The 12827-nt window shown below is 40.9% G+C and overlaps 1 protein-coding gene and 1 long non-coding RNA gene across 55 annotated transcripts in view; one reads left to right on the top strand and one right to left on the bottom strand.

The window, feature by feature from the left end:
• MOG (myelin oligodendrocyte glycoprotein) overlaps positions 1–12827 on the top strand; it is a 136738-nt gene that overhangs the window by 95458 nt on the left and 28453 nt on the right. For 38 of the 49 annotated variants that reach the window (XM_046938028.1, XM_046938020.1, XM_046938029.1 and 35 more), the window contains one exon: positions 3708–3764. The exons of the other annotated variants lie outside the window; for them this stretch is intronic. The gene's annotated coding sequence lies outside the window, so the exon portion shown is untranslated. The remainder of the gene's footprint in view (positions 1–3707; positions 3765–12827) is intronic. 49 annotated transcript variants of the gene reach the window in all.
• LOC101751084 overlaps positions 1–12827 on the bottom strand; it is a 41031-nt gene that overhangs the window by 5104 nt on the left and 23100 nt on the right. For 5 of the 6 annotated variants that reach the window (XR_006938596.1, XR_005855190.2, XR_006938595.1 and 2 more), the window contains one exon: positions 9624–11183. This is a non-coding gene — a long non-coding RNA (uncharacterized LOC101751084). Of the gene's footprint in view, positions 1–4771; positions 11184–12827 lie in introns of those variants that run through there. The other variant, XR_005855189.2, reaches the window with a different exon arrangement.

Below are 12827 nucleotides of genomic sequence, written 5' to 3'. Positions count from 1 at the left end.
AAAAATAAAATGTTAGGAACAAACGTTTATAATTTCACTTCATAGAGGGCTTGGATTTATTCTTCCAGAACAGGATTCAGTAGTGTTTGTCTCAGCCTAGATTATTCCCAGAGTGAAAGAGCACCACAATGTGTTTAGACAGTTCACTTCTGACAGAGACTGATTTTCCTCAATAGTGTGTTTATAAATATTAATACATTTTATAATAACTGCACTTATTCTGCCAACACTTAGCCCTGGAACAAAGCACAATGGCAGTGGCATATACAAGCATGTGTGTAAAACTCTGTTCAGAGTTCTGCGTGGGGTAGATAAAAAAATAGTACCCTTCCCACAGGAAAAATATAAGTACGATTGCAGTTTTATCTTGATTTGGAAGCCAAGTGGTGCTGGCTCATCACCAGCATCAGTCTTTTGCTCTCTTGTGCTTCTGCCTCTGGAAAGTCCTTCCTTGGACCAAGGCCACTGGGAAATAACTAGAGGCTGCCACTGATCCAGAAATGACATATGGCAGGGCTGAAGTTAACCAGACTAAATGAACCTCTGTTCCTCAGTCATGACTTGAAGGGAGCCGTGGAAAGAGCTAGCAGATAGCCCAGTCGCATGCTGAAAGTAGGGAAGGCCTCTGGTGGCAAATCCACAAAGGTCTGAACCTTAAATACCATTACAACACTGGGTGATGTGTTTTCCGAACAATCTCTTTTTGCACTAGAAGATTAGGTCTGTGTTGTAGAATGCTCTTAGAGTTCAATTATTCTTTGTTTTAAGCAAAGGCAAATAACTTTATCCCATTTTTGATGTGAGGTCTTACAAATAATACTTATCAGATACAGTTTATCCCACTTGTGCCCTTGTGTGTGCATAAAAAAATATTTCATTTTCAAAATGTATGAAAACAAGTAAATGCTTCAGCACTTTACCTTGCTTTGGGTTTTTCAGACTAACTGGGAACTAACTAAACTGCTTATCTATATAGCTCTTATGTTGACAGTGGCAGACCTATAATGAAAACACTACATTTGCAGCAACGCTGCTAACAACATGCATTCTCTTGGTGTGTGACAAAAAAATGAAGAACTTTTCCACTAGGCAAGCTGTGCAGCTCTGGTGGCTATATGCTCTTATCTTTCATCTTCTGCTGCATAAAGCTTGTTTTGGAAATGAACACTTTCCAGAGGAGAGTACTGGTTACAAGGCCAGTAACTACATGAGTGGAACTCAGTAGCACACCAGCATTTCCATTTCAATGATATTCATACAACTTGTGATGATGCCTTGTGCTTTATGGAGAAGTTTTTCTGAAACTGATTAACTCTGTTGGTTTTTTTCACTCTAAATACTTAACTGCTGATCTCAAAATCACTGCAGTACAAGGATCTCTGATAAGATCTCTCTGTTGTAGTGCAGTGTATGTTAGGCTGATGTGAACAGTCTAAATGATAAATACATGAATGCTGTGCAGACCTAAATAATGACTGTAAGTAAAGCAGTATTTCTCATATTCCCTGGTATCCACCTTCATTAGATTGATATGGTCAAAATGCTTCTGCTTTTAATAATTTGGCTTGTAGGCAGCATATAGATTTTTCCACTGATGCAATTTCCACTATTGGAGGCTGTCCAGTTGGCTGAGTTAGGCCCATATTTGATCACTTGAGTGTCTATGAATCAGCTGATTAACCACCACTGTCAACATTGCTCATTTTGCCAGTGGGCTGGGTATCTGTGAACAATCACAGGGGACATTCAGGCAGAGTATGCTCTTCCCTAGAATGAACTTATGTTCTGTGGGAATTCCACGTCATTTTTTTTTTTTCCCTTCCCCATCCCCTTTTCATAAAATTCTTGAGTTCAAAGGATTTTCAAACTGTAAGCAGTATTCATCTTTTTCATTATAGCTCTGCCAGTAACCAGCACTCTGGAAAGTGTCTTGTAGAGTTCATGGGAATGTAATGCCGATGTTTCAAGAGTTTACAGTATTTTATCCTAATAATCTTGGTTCTCTGGGCTGTGAAATTTTGCTGGTGTTCTTCTAAGTATTATTAAAAAATGCTTGCTTCTTTTATACGTTGGAAGAGACAGTAAATGGATTTATTTTTTAGTATCCTGAGTTGTTACAAGAAGTGCTGAGGTCAAGGTCAGCCTCAGAGAGCTTCCATCCACTGTTCCCTTATGTGCTAAACTCATGATCAGTTAAGCACATCTGTGCTACTTAATCTGAATAGCTGTTGTTACCTTGTAACGGGATAGGCAGTTTCCTCTCCTTACTTCTGAAGCCAATTTTTTTTTCCTGGATTTGTTCATATGACAATAATAATCCATCATCATAAATTTCAATTATAGTGCTGTGCTTTTTCATGCCTCCCCTCCCTTCAGATCTCTGCCAGCTTCTTTTAATGGATTTATTTTACCAAGTATAATTAAGAAGGCGGTTTGAAGGAACCATACCAAACGTCACAGTTTTTCTGAGGCCACTTTCCCTGTGCTTAAATTGCTAGGGACAGGTATGAAAAAGGTATTATATGATTTATTGAAAATCTGAACTGATTTGAATAGTCTTTCTCCTTCCATTACTCTGCTTCTTCAAGCTCAGCAATCATCAGAGAAGTGCTGGGGGTCTTGAAGATAAACCAATATGTTTTTCCAGTTGACAGCTTATGATTGGCTCACAGTTGGCCCAATAACTCTTTTTTTTCTCGGTAGAATTTTTGCATGCAAAGCAACAAATGCAACCTGTGGCCAGAGAGTAATGTAACCATTCTCAGTCAGTTATTTCATCCTTAAGCAATCATCTTTCAACGCTTTCGTGCAGTGCGAGGTGACACTTGGATGGTATCAAACAGATTTGTTATTCTCATTCTGATTACAATACAGCTAAGGGCTTTGATCTGCACAGTGGGCAAGAAGGCTGCTGGCAGCATGGAGAAGCCAATTAAAAACAAAAATGCTCCTAGAATTAAAAGCTGTAAATTCAAAATTAAACCCCTAGGCCCCCAGATCCTCTCCATAATTCTGTTGTGATCACAACTTTTTAAGAAATAACATATTAACAGAGGAAACAGGAATGAAATGCCATTTCTACATCATCTTACACCTTGAAATCTTATTGTCACTTTCAAATGCCTACTGAGATGCAGAGTGGAAGAAGAATAAAATTAACAGCAACACACTGCCTCCTCCTATGTGTTTGCTTATGAGAACTAGGCTAGTTAGGCTGCTGACCACCACTTTGTCGTAAGTATTAATGTGCCCTTAAGCTCACATTTCTTATTTTGCCACTGATCCTGTGGAATCTGCTTCAAGAGGATCTGAGTAAGATCAGAGCTGAAAGGAAATGCCTATAAGAAAATGAAGATCTAAGTCAGCGTGATCTGTGAGAAGTGATGTGGCCCATAACCTTCCGTACTGTCGCCACAAGCAAGGAATGGAAGGAAGAACAGCTAGTTTCTGATAAAGCCTGCACATGTTAAGCCCCTCCTGGTATATTCATAAGTGCTAAGCAACCATCAAACTGTCACAAAAGAAAGGGACGTGGTCAAGCAATTGTATCCATATACTAAACAGCAACTAGCCCCAGTAATAAAAACACTTGCCCACCGTGAGCTACAGGCTGGCTTTTCCTGCTGAGTCTTACATGAAACGAAGCCACACTTCTATGGGAGCAGAGACATGGAATTTCTGATACAATTTGCTTGCTGTTTCTCCAGGGTGGTCAAGGATAAACTCCATCCCCAGCGGAAGAAAGGAAGTGTGGTCATTCTAAGGTAGGTCTTATGCATGAGGAAGAAGAGCATTTTATGTGTGATCAGCCAAGCCAGAAGCTCTCCCGAGAGCATCCATGCTGTTGGCCAAGACTTTTCTCGTAGTGTTTTATTCTGCCTGTGAACCACATCTGAGTTCTTTTCAAAGTCATTCAGTCATTTTTCTGGAACAGAGCCTACTCCTGCAGCATCCTTCTATGCTGCTTGCTTGCTGCTGCAGAAACCATCTCCGCCTCAGTGACTAAGCAGTAGTAATCCAAAGCCTTGCTGCAGACCACACGCACACTATCACCTGTGGTTTTTGCAAGAGTCAGCTGCTTGCTTAGGGCTGAAACAATATCAAGTTCAAGTAGCTTCTGCTCAGTCCCCTGATCCATATGGAGAAAATACCAAGAGAAGTAGCTTGGTCTGTGGTGTGTGCCTGTGGTGTGCGCTCACATTTTCTAGCACAAAAGCCCTGAGAAAGCTTTGAAACAAACACTCTGGGGGCAGAGACTGGGGAGACGTTAATGCTTTTGTTGCTCCTGCACTTTCCCATTTTAGATGGATTTCACCACAGCACAGACAAGAGAGCAGTACGCAGTGCTGGTTCTTCCAAGCATTTCTGCAATGTGTTTATGTGGTTCTTAGGCATAAGAGAGCTCTTCTCCCAACTTGACCTGTTGCACTCCACTGCACTTCATTTTTGCTGCTGAACACAAGAAGCTGTTGTTATAAGCAGCCGCAGGTGCTGTCAGGCTGTAGCCTTGCCAGCTGCAGCATACTTCAGGGCTTGAAGATCTCCACAGGTGTCTTTGCTCTCCATGCTATCACTCTGCACTTGCCCAGGGGGACTAGATGTGAGTGGCTGAAGGGCCGTGAAGCAACAGAAGAGGTGAGAGGAAACACAGCTGGAAACCTGGTTTGAGAAAGGGGAGTATGGAGGCATATAAGGTAGAAGAGCTTTGAGAAGTGCAAAGGGGAAGGTGAGAGTAAGAAATGATCCATCTGCAGGTTTGCTATGCTCTTACCTGTTTCTGTGATTGTGTGCTGTCCTGCCAGATACTCTGAGTACTGCTATATCTTGTAGACTTCTGAACAGCGCAATGGAAACCACTGGGGCTAAGGGTACAGCTGTAGTTCTGCTTGGCTAGGGGAAAGGTAACATGCAGGTGTTACTCAATGTTATTTGCCTTGCTTGATCTGTTGAGAGCTTTCTCTCTGGTGAAAAACTGTTGACTGCACCTAAGGTATGGAAATACACCACAAAGGCACTCTTGACTGAGCTGTGGGTGTCCTTGTTTGCTACAGGGGAGTTGAACTAGGTGACCTTTAAGGATCTCTTCTAACTCAATTGATTTTAAGATTCTATGATAAATGGGTACTATGGAGTGAGAGGTGGGTAGAAAGAGAGCTTAAAAATTGTGTAAGAGAGGAAAACAGAAGTCCCTTGTGAAAAGATGGGTGCTGTACTGGATTGAACTTTGAAGAGAAGTTCGTGATATTTACTGATCACAGTCTTACCCCTCAAGTCTCCTCCCACTTCATGGCAAAGTCCTGTATTACTCTGTGTTCAGCAAGCTTGATGAGTGAATGAATAGTTTCTGTGCAGTGTGGAATGCTAAGAACAAACTTTCATAAATGGATTCCAGTCTATAATTGTCCAATTAAGAAATTGCAGCAGCTTTACAAATCAAGTGATACCAGAGTTGGGCATGCCAAACAGTCAAAGGTACAGCCAAGCCATAGTAGAACAAGCCAAAAAAACAGGACATCAGCCAGCAAAGCTGACTGAATACATAGAGCATGAAAAAGAAAATACATAATAAATAAATGAGGTCACTGTGGCCGCCAGGAAATGGTGCCAAAATATTCTTGCTGGCTTAACTTCTGTTGGCTCTGATCTAAGTGCGGATGCTGATTTGAGCCCAAACTAGGCTTCGGAGGTGAGCCTGGCTGCCTCCTTCATTGGCTCAGCAGCTCATGCTTGAGAGGCTGCATGAGCTGTTATTGTTATTGAGATCTGCTTGTCCATATAGAACAAAGTGAGAGGTTTGATCTTATCTCCCCCTTGTTGCCCCTTAAATAAAGTCGCCTTTCAATGTTTCATCAGGATCACATTCACTGATGTTATAATAGTAATTTCCAGTTCTGATTTTTCAACTGTGATCTGGTTCCTGAGAGCTAGAGTTACTGAAACAAGCCAGATCTGTCTTTTTCATTTCATTTGTTGTTCTCCGTTCTCTCCCACACCAAATATTGTAGATTTTGAAAAGTGTTGCAAGTATGATAAATGTTTCCAAGGGCCAAATGTACTCTGAGTGTCAAACTGAGGTTAAAACATTTAACAGTGCTTTTAATTTCTTTAATGAAGTTCTTAATCAACCTCTGTAGATGGCAGTAGGCTAGTTTTCTATGAGGTATTTTATTCAAGTACTTATGTGTTATGGCACGTGCTTGTGTTTTCCTCCAAGTGGAGAGAAAGATCCCTTGCAAGATCAACCCATGCTGAAAGGCAATAACTGGGTATCATTCTCTGAGATTTCACTCAAGGATTGAGGGCGTACTCCAGGTGTTTTATAACTGTAGACAAAATCGTCAGCCTGATGCTTTACCGTGAGTACTAAACAGTAGAGAAGCTTCATACATAACAACATATTTCATATTTCATATTTGCCCATTTCTGGAGTCCCTTCCTGATCCTTATACTTTCAATGTCTCTTGCAGAGAGAGAGGCTAGTGAGATAAAAAATAGATAAGAAGAATTAAAAAAAAAAAAATCTGATTAAGCAGTAATGAGTTCTATGGGTTCTTTCCATTGCCATCAGAGGGTTTTGGATCAAGACTTTCCTGAATTAGAAATGAGAAAACGTAGTGTTTGGCTCTGAGTACATATTTCAGATGCCTCAGAAAAGAAGGGGATTTAGATGTGATTCTGATATGCCAAACAAATATTAAAATGATTAGGGTTACTTAAGTGATAATTGTTTTTCTTCAGGGTAAAACGGAAGAAACAAGAACCATTACTGATCTTTTAGTTTGTAATTACCTTTATAGATACACAATTACGTGTTTGACTCTGGCAATTAAAACTGCTTTATTTGCTTTTCTTCGTGCATGTTGCCTATAATTACTGCATCTGAAGACTATGTTGTTGTTTTGTAAGACCAAAAGGACCAGGGGGCTTGTGGTTTAGTTGCTGGATAATTTCAAAGAGATGTTGAATGTGAGATAATTCCTAAGGAATTGCCTGCTTTGTTGCATTGCTTTCATTATATTCCTTCTCTCTCTCTCTCTTTTTTTTTTTTTCTTTTTCAAATATTCTTATGGCTGTGGGGTGGGAGGAGAGACGGCAAGAGCTTATTGGCTTATTTACTACTCACAGAGGAGTTCAAGCATTTCTCTGTCTGCTTTAAGTATTGTGGAACGTTGCTAACAATTGTAACTTATTTTATGCTTATTTTGCAGTCTGCTTGAATTGCATGACTGAAATCGGTGGTTGTTTTGCCATTGTCATGACTGGGTGGAAGCTGAAATTTTAACTAAGTACTGCTGAAGTGCACTTCCCTCTCGGTCACATGTAGAACTGCTGACAAATTGAGTGGTAGTCTGACTTTTGGAAAACAAAGAATGGCCTGGAAAAGATTGGTCAAAATAGGAGGATCATGGCCAAGGGTGAACAATTCAGCAACGATGGTGCCATACTAATGTTTCATATTTTCACTTTCTTGTTTTATTTTTGAACATTCAGAGGATTTTGTGATTCAGCTCTGTCTAAAAGACTTGCACTGTACAGTAACTGTGTTCGGTGGCATATTTGCTCACATACTTTTAATTTTGTATCTGGAAGGTCACTTTTCCAGCATTTTCTCATGGTAAAATGGCCCAACATAGGGATCCTTAAAAAATCTCCAATTGATGTCTAGACTTCTATTGTATTTATATACATGCACTTGTTTGTATATAAGAGAACTGCTATGGGTTACAGCTTTGCCCATTTAGTAGAAGAGAATGCTCCTCCATAAACATGCCTTGTGTGCTGTTTTCAGCCGGTGGAATAAAGTCTCTCAGGAACTGAGTTCCTGCACACTGATTGTCTACCTTCTTCAAGTGTAGAGCCATTTGTTTGATCTTGTCTTCTCCAGTACAAACACACATTAATATATGTAACAGCAATTTAAAGCAGTCCCTTCCAAAAGAGGCATATCACTGCTCATCTACTGCCAGGAGAATGATGGGCACACAGATGGTATGTACCAGATGTAAGTCCCTTGGGAAGCTCTCAGAAATGGCTTAGATGCTATGGTGAAGACTGCAGTATAGAAACACAACAGTGGGAAAGATTATAGAATCATAGAATCTCCCAGGTTGGAAGGGACATACAAGTATCACTGAGTCCAGCTCATAGATCCCTTACTGATGATTGCCAATAGTAAGATTTTTTTTTTTTTTTTTTTGGTCAGAACTTAGGTTTTTCTCTGCCAGAGTTTCCCTCTTGGTTGTGTACTACATTATCTAATATACCCCACTTTCCTTTTGGTTTCATGATAGCCAAATGGGATATAAATGAGCACAAAGGGAAGCCCCAAGTCTTCTCTTCTGAGTTTTGAGAATATGATCCCAGAACTAGGTTAAGCTGAGTCAGACTTGAGTCTCGTAAACTGAGTCATCAGTTTTGAGCAACTCCATTAACCTCCAGCAACTCACTCCATGATTGTATCTCACATCAGATGAGATCAAATTCTGTAAATCAGCATTTGCTGCTCTCTTTACGTATGCATTATTTATAGGGTTCATTGCCTTTTGGTTTGCGTTCATGTGACGTAGGAGTAGCTCTGCTGACTTGTGTGGGAAGCTCATCAGTACAGATTTTTGTTTGAGTGCTGCACTTCCGAAAGCAAAGAGAGTACAGAGTGTATCCTAAGAGGACCCAGCCCTTCTCTGTTTGGGGGAAGTGCAGACCAGTTGTTTCTACAGAGGGATTTGTAGTTTCTCTCATCTCTTAACCTGGATCTTCCTGTGTATTTGTAGGGACTTCACACATGAAGAAAACTGAGATGTATGGCTGAAATCTATGATGCATCATTTTTGCCCTGCACTTTGTCTCTCCAGCTATTTTCTATGCGTAGATTTAGAGGGTTTCCAGGAACATCTAAAAATTCTGAGGAGAAAAATCTGACAGCCCTTGGGCAACAGGTGACAGGTGGAGAATCCCAGGAACCTTGGAACCTGGTGGAAATGCTCTCAGGCTGACATGCCAGGCCTCTTCTCTGCCAGAAGGGTGGTATGGAGGAAATGCGTCAAGGGAAACATGGGATTCTGCCCCAGGTTGTAGCTAAGTAGTATCTGGCCCTGTGTTATCAGTGAGGCTTCAAATAGCTTATCTTTCATCTGTCTGTGCATGCATTTCTCTCTCTTGCCAGACTAATGTTTCTTCATCTGAATGTGTAAAAAATAATTCCTTGAGTAGATATGGATAAAAGAAAGGCACATTGAAATCCCAAAATATTCAGGGATAGATTTTATCTTTTGTTACATGGAAAGATGTCTTCAGTCTGGCTTCAATAAAGGAATAACTTAGAAGGCAAAAAAAAAATAAGCAGTAGAACATCAGCTCTCACTTCAATGTGTAAACTTTGGAAAGGCCACCTGTCAGATCCCTGGTGGAAAGCAGCATTTTGTTTGGCATCTGGCTGATTGCCACGATGAAATGTTGAAGTGTTTGGAAGCTTGTGGGACTTTCTTCAAAAGGCACACTTCCCTTCCCCCTTTCTCCAAATAATTAAATCTTAAATGTTCTGGCTTGCTGATTTAAAAAAAAAAAAAAAAAAGATAAAACACAACTGCAGGATTCTTTCAAACACACCAGCTAATAACAGGGGAGGCCTTTCATGCTATTTATTTTAGCTTTCTTCACATGAAATACAAAAGAAATTGCCTCGGTGTCACCGTAACTTTTCATCCGATATCAGCCACAGATTCTGATCTCACAAAGGGTAAAGCAGATCTGAAGCAACCCCACTGAAACATGACCAAGCTGCAGTGCATCACATACTTATGCCAGAGCAGAACTGACGTGCGAATGAGATTCTGACCTTATTAATCCTGCCCTGTCCCAACACGTGTCGCTCTCTGAAGCTGCCCCATGTTTCAGTGACTCACAGTAACTGCTCCCACCTCCACGACTTAGGCGGTGCGGCTGGAAGTAGAATGAGACCCGCAAATCATCAGCTGGGTGATGTCGGGTGAAAAGCTAAAAGCTTAGAGTCTATTTGACAGCAGGCATATTTTGCTCTGATTGTTCATTCTGACTGTTTTCCCTTGTGTTACTCTGTGTTTCAGGGTCCTGCTGGAAGCAAATTGCTTCATGATTCCAGTACTTTTAGGAATGCGAGGCTCCAGATTAATACCATGTGTTGTTTGAAGATAAAAGTGAAGATGCTGATGTTGGTGGCTAGTTCTCTTTGTAGCTGCTGTCCTTTTGAGTAGCAGATATTACAGTGCTGCTCTTACCACAGTAGATATGCGTGGGACTCCCAACAAAGGCAAATATGCTCTTTGGAAATGGAACTCCCCAAGATTTTGTTACAGTGTAATAGTATAATCTTCCTTTTAGTGGAATGAGAGTTTCTGGGCCTGGAATCCACATCAGCTCCCAAGCGTAGACAGGGCTGCCAACATATGGGTTTCTGATATGTTTCAGGTATCTTGAAGCTTCCTGGGAGTGCAGAATGAGATGTCGGTCTGCGATGTCATTTCCATAATGGGGTTCATACAGTAGTGCCCACGGAGAAAACTGCTGCTGAGATAGCACCCTGTTCTCCAATGTGTCAAGCATCCAGGGCACCAGAATGACTATTGCTCCTTGGAGGGATCTAATGTTTTGTCTTGCATGTGTAAGTTGGAAGCATGCAGAAAGGAGGGTGGATGATCTTAGCTGAAGAGAGGAATAAAGTTGCTCCAGATATAGGAGCATGGGCAGAACCAGGAACAAGGCTGTAATTCTTCAGCTGTCTCTGCCCAAGTCTGGCAGCATTTTTGGGATGAACTCAGAGTCTTCCAGGTGCTTCTGGACCATATCCAACTACAGCTAGAAATTAAGATGCAACAAGGACGACTCCAAGAAGGCATTTTGGATGCAACCATGCTGTGTAGAGAGTGAGGAAATTCAGCTTACCCTATAGTTGTGCTGTGCCAGTTGTTCTCAGGGGCAGTGATCCTTGTATAGAGCTGGCTCATTTTATTTACCATCACACAGGAAGGCTGAGTGGCTCTGATCCACTCCTGGAGCGGCTCAGCTCCTCATGACTGGACACTTGTGGCAGGCTCGCTTCTGAGTTCCTGTTGGCTCCCATGAACTACAGGTCAGGCTCAGCTACTCTTGATCCCGTGCCCTCAGCAATGAGGAGGTTAGCAGTTTCTCTTTTATGTGAGATGCAGGCACTGGAAGATACAGACAATCAGGTAACGATAATCAAATTTGGATTGCAGAAAACAGTGATGTCTTTACCAACATATGTTGAACTTCATCCAGGAATTCTGGGATTCCTTTTCTACTTCTGTCACATACTTTCCAATGAAAATCTGTTTTTTAATCTTTTGATACCAACTCTTGTTGGTGAGCCCATTAGTTTTAAGGGGAAAATTATCCAAATAAGTGAGAAAGTCCACCAGGACTTCCATTATTTTAAATAAAAGCAGAATATTTCATCTCTTCAGCATGATTTTAAATCTTTTCATGTGACAGAAGAAAAACAGAAGAAAGAGCATTCATCAGATGGTTCTGGTCTGTTCTGGTCTGATGTTTTACAAAACAGAAATCACTGGGATATCAATAACATTGACAAATGTTTTACTTTAGTATAGTCTCTTCCCAAGTATTGGAATCCATACTTAAGATGACACAATGAAGCTAGTGAGAGATTTATTTAAGACAGGCCTGTGAGGAGTCATCTAAAATTTCCTAAGTTAGAGCACAAATGGCTCTGGAGTGGAACACAGCACAGTCATTGCTGCTTGTGCTGCTTCAACTTCTATTCTACTGATTTGCAGAATACCTGTTCCCTGCTGTTTTTTGGCCTTAGGTGGAAGGGAAGGGCTGCAGTTTACCCCTCATCAGTCTGCTGTCCCTCTTTGACCCTCTCTTGCTTTCCTCTCAGACCTGCAAGTATGAGGAGACATCCCAGTCTCTCATAACTGATCTTAAGGGACTTATACTGCTGCTCTACTATATGGAAAGCTGATAGACTGCTTAAAGGACAGACTTAACTGGTAAGGATTGGGAAATAAGCCCTATGACATAGTCCCTGGAGAGAAAGTCTGTCCTTCTGCTGGAAATAATAATAAAAAAAAAACAGCAACAAAACCTAAGAGATTGCGTGAGGGTATTTTCTCACAAAGATTTCCTTTTCCACAGCTTCCTCCTGTGGGTTTAAACTACAATGGGGATAGTTCAGACCACTGCAAATGTTGATAAAATTGAAGTGAAACAAGAATGTAATTTGTCTTTTCCTGACATGGAGACATTTCTGTGTGCTGAAAGTGGTGACTGAGCCCTGATCTGAAGCAATCCTGAATCCTCTGCAATTCATGTTAAGGAGCAAAACCAAAAGCAAAATTTTTCTTTTATGTGGGTATGCCATTGTGGTAGCTTTTCAATGTGCTGTCATTTGGTGGCAAGAAAGACCTCCTATCTCTTTTCAAAAGCCTCCCTTTTGACCTCGCACCAATTAGAGAACAAGTAAAAACAATTGCAAATTAAAATGCGTAACAATCTCCATGTTAGCTAAGAAACACATTTCTAAAAGTAATGAGGAATGGCACAAAGAAACACTAGGATGACAGCTTTGCATAAGCTTCTTGTGATTTGTAGATGTCTGTGGTTAGTCTGCAAACGTGCACATATTTCCTAACCTTTAAGAGGCCATGCTTTGCTAAGATTGCTAGTCATGAGCCTAAAAAGTAGTGTTTGCTTTGTTGTCAAAGTAAAAGACGCATAACTCCAGGACATGTATTCATTCCCGTGATACAGAGATATGAATACATGCCAAGTAGAGAGCATGCACATGCCACCTGAGAGGATGTAAT

This window comes from Gallus gallus, chromosome 2 (assembly GCF_016699485.2).
Source record: "Gallus gallus isolate bGalGal1 chromosome 2, bGalGal1.mat.broiler.GRCg7b, whole genome shotgun sequence".
In the NCBI taxonomy this organism is placed as follows: domain Eukaryota; kingdom Metazoa; phylum Chordata; class Aves; order Galliformes; family Phasianidae; genus Gallus; species Gallus gallus.
This window is presented reverse-complemented; position numbering and strand designations above follow the sequence as displayed.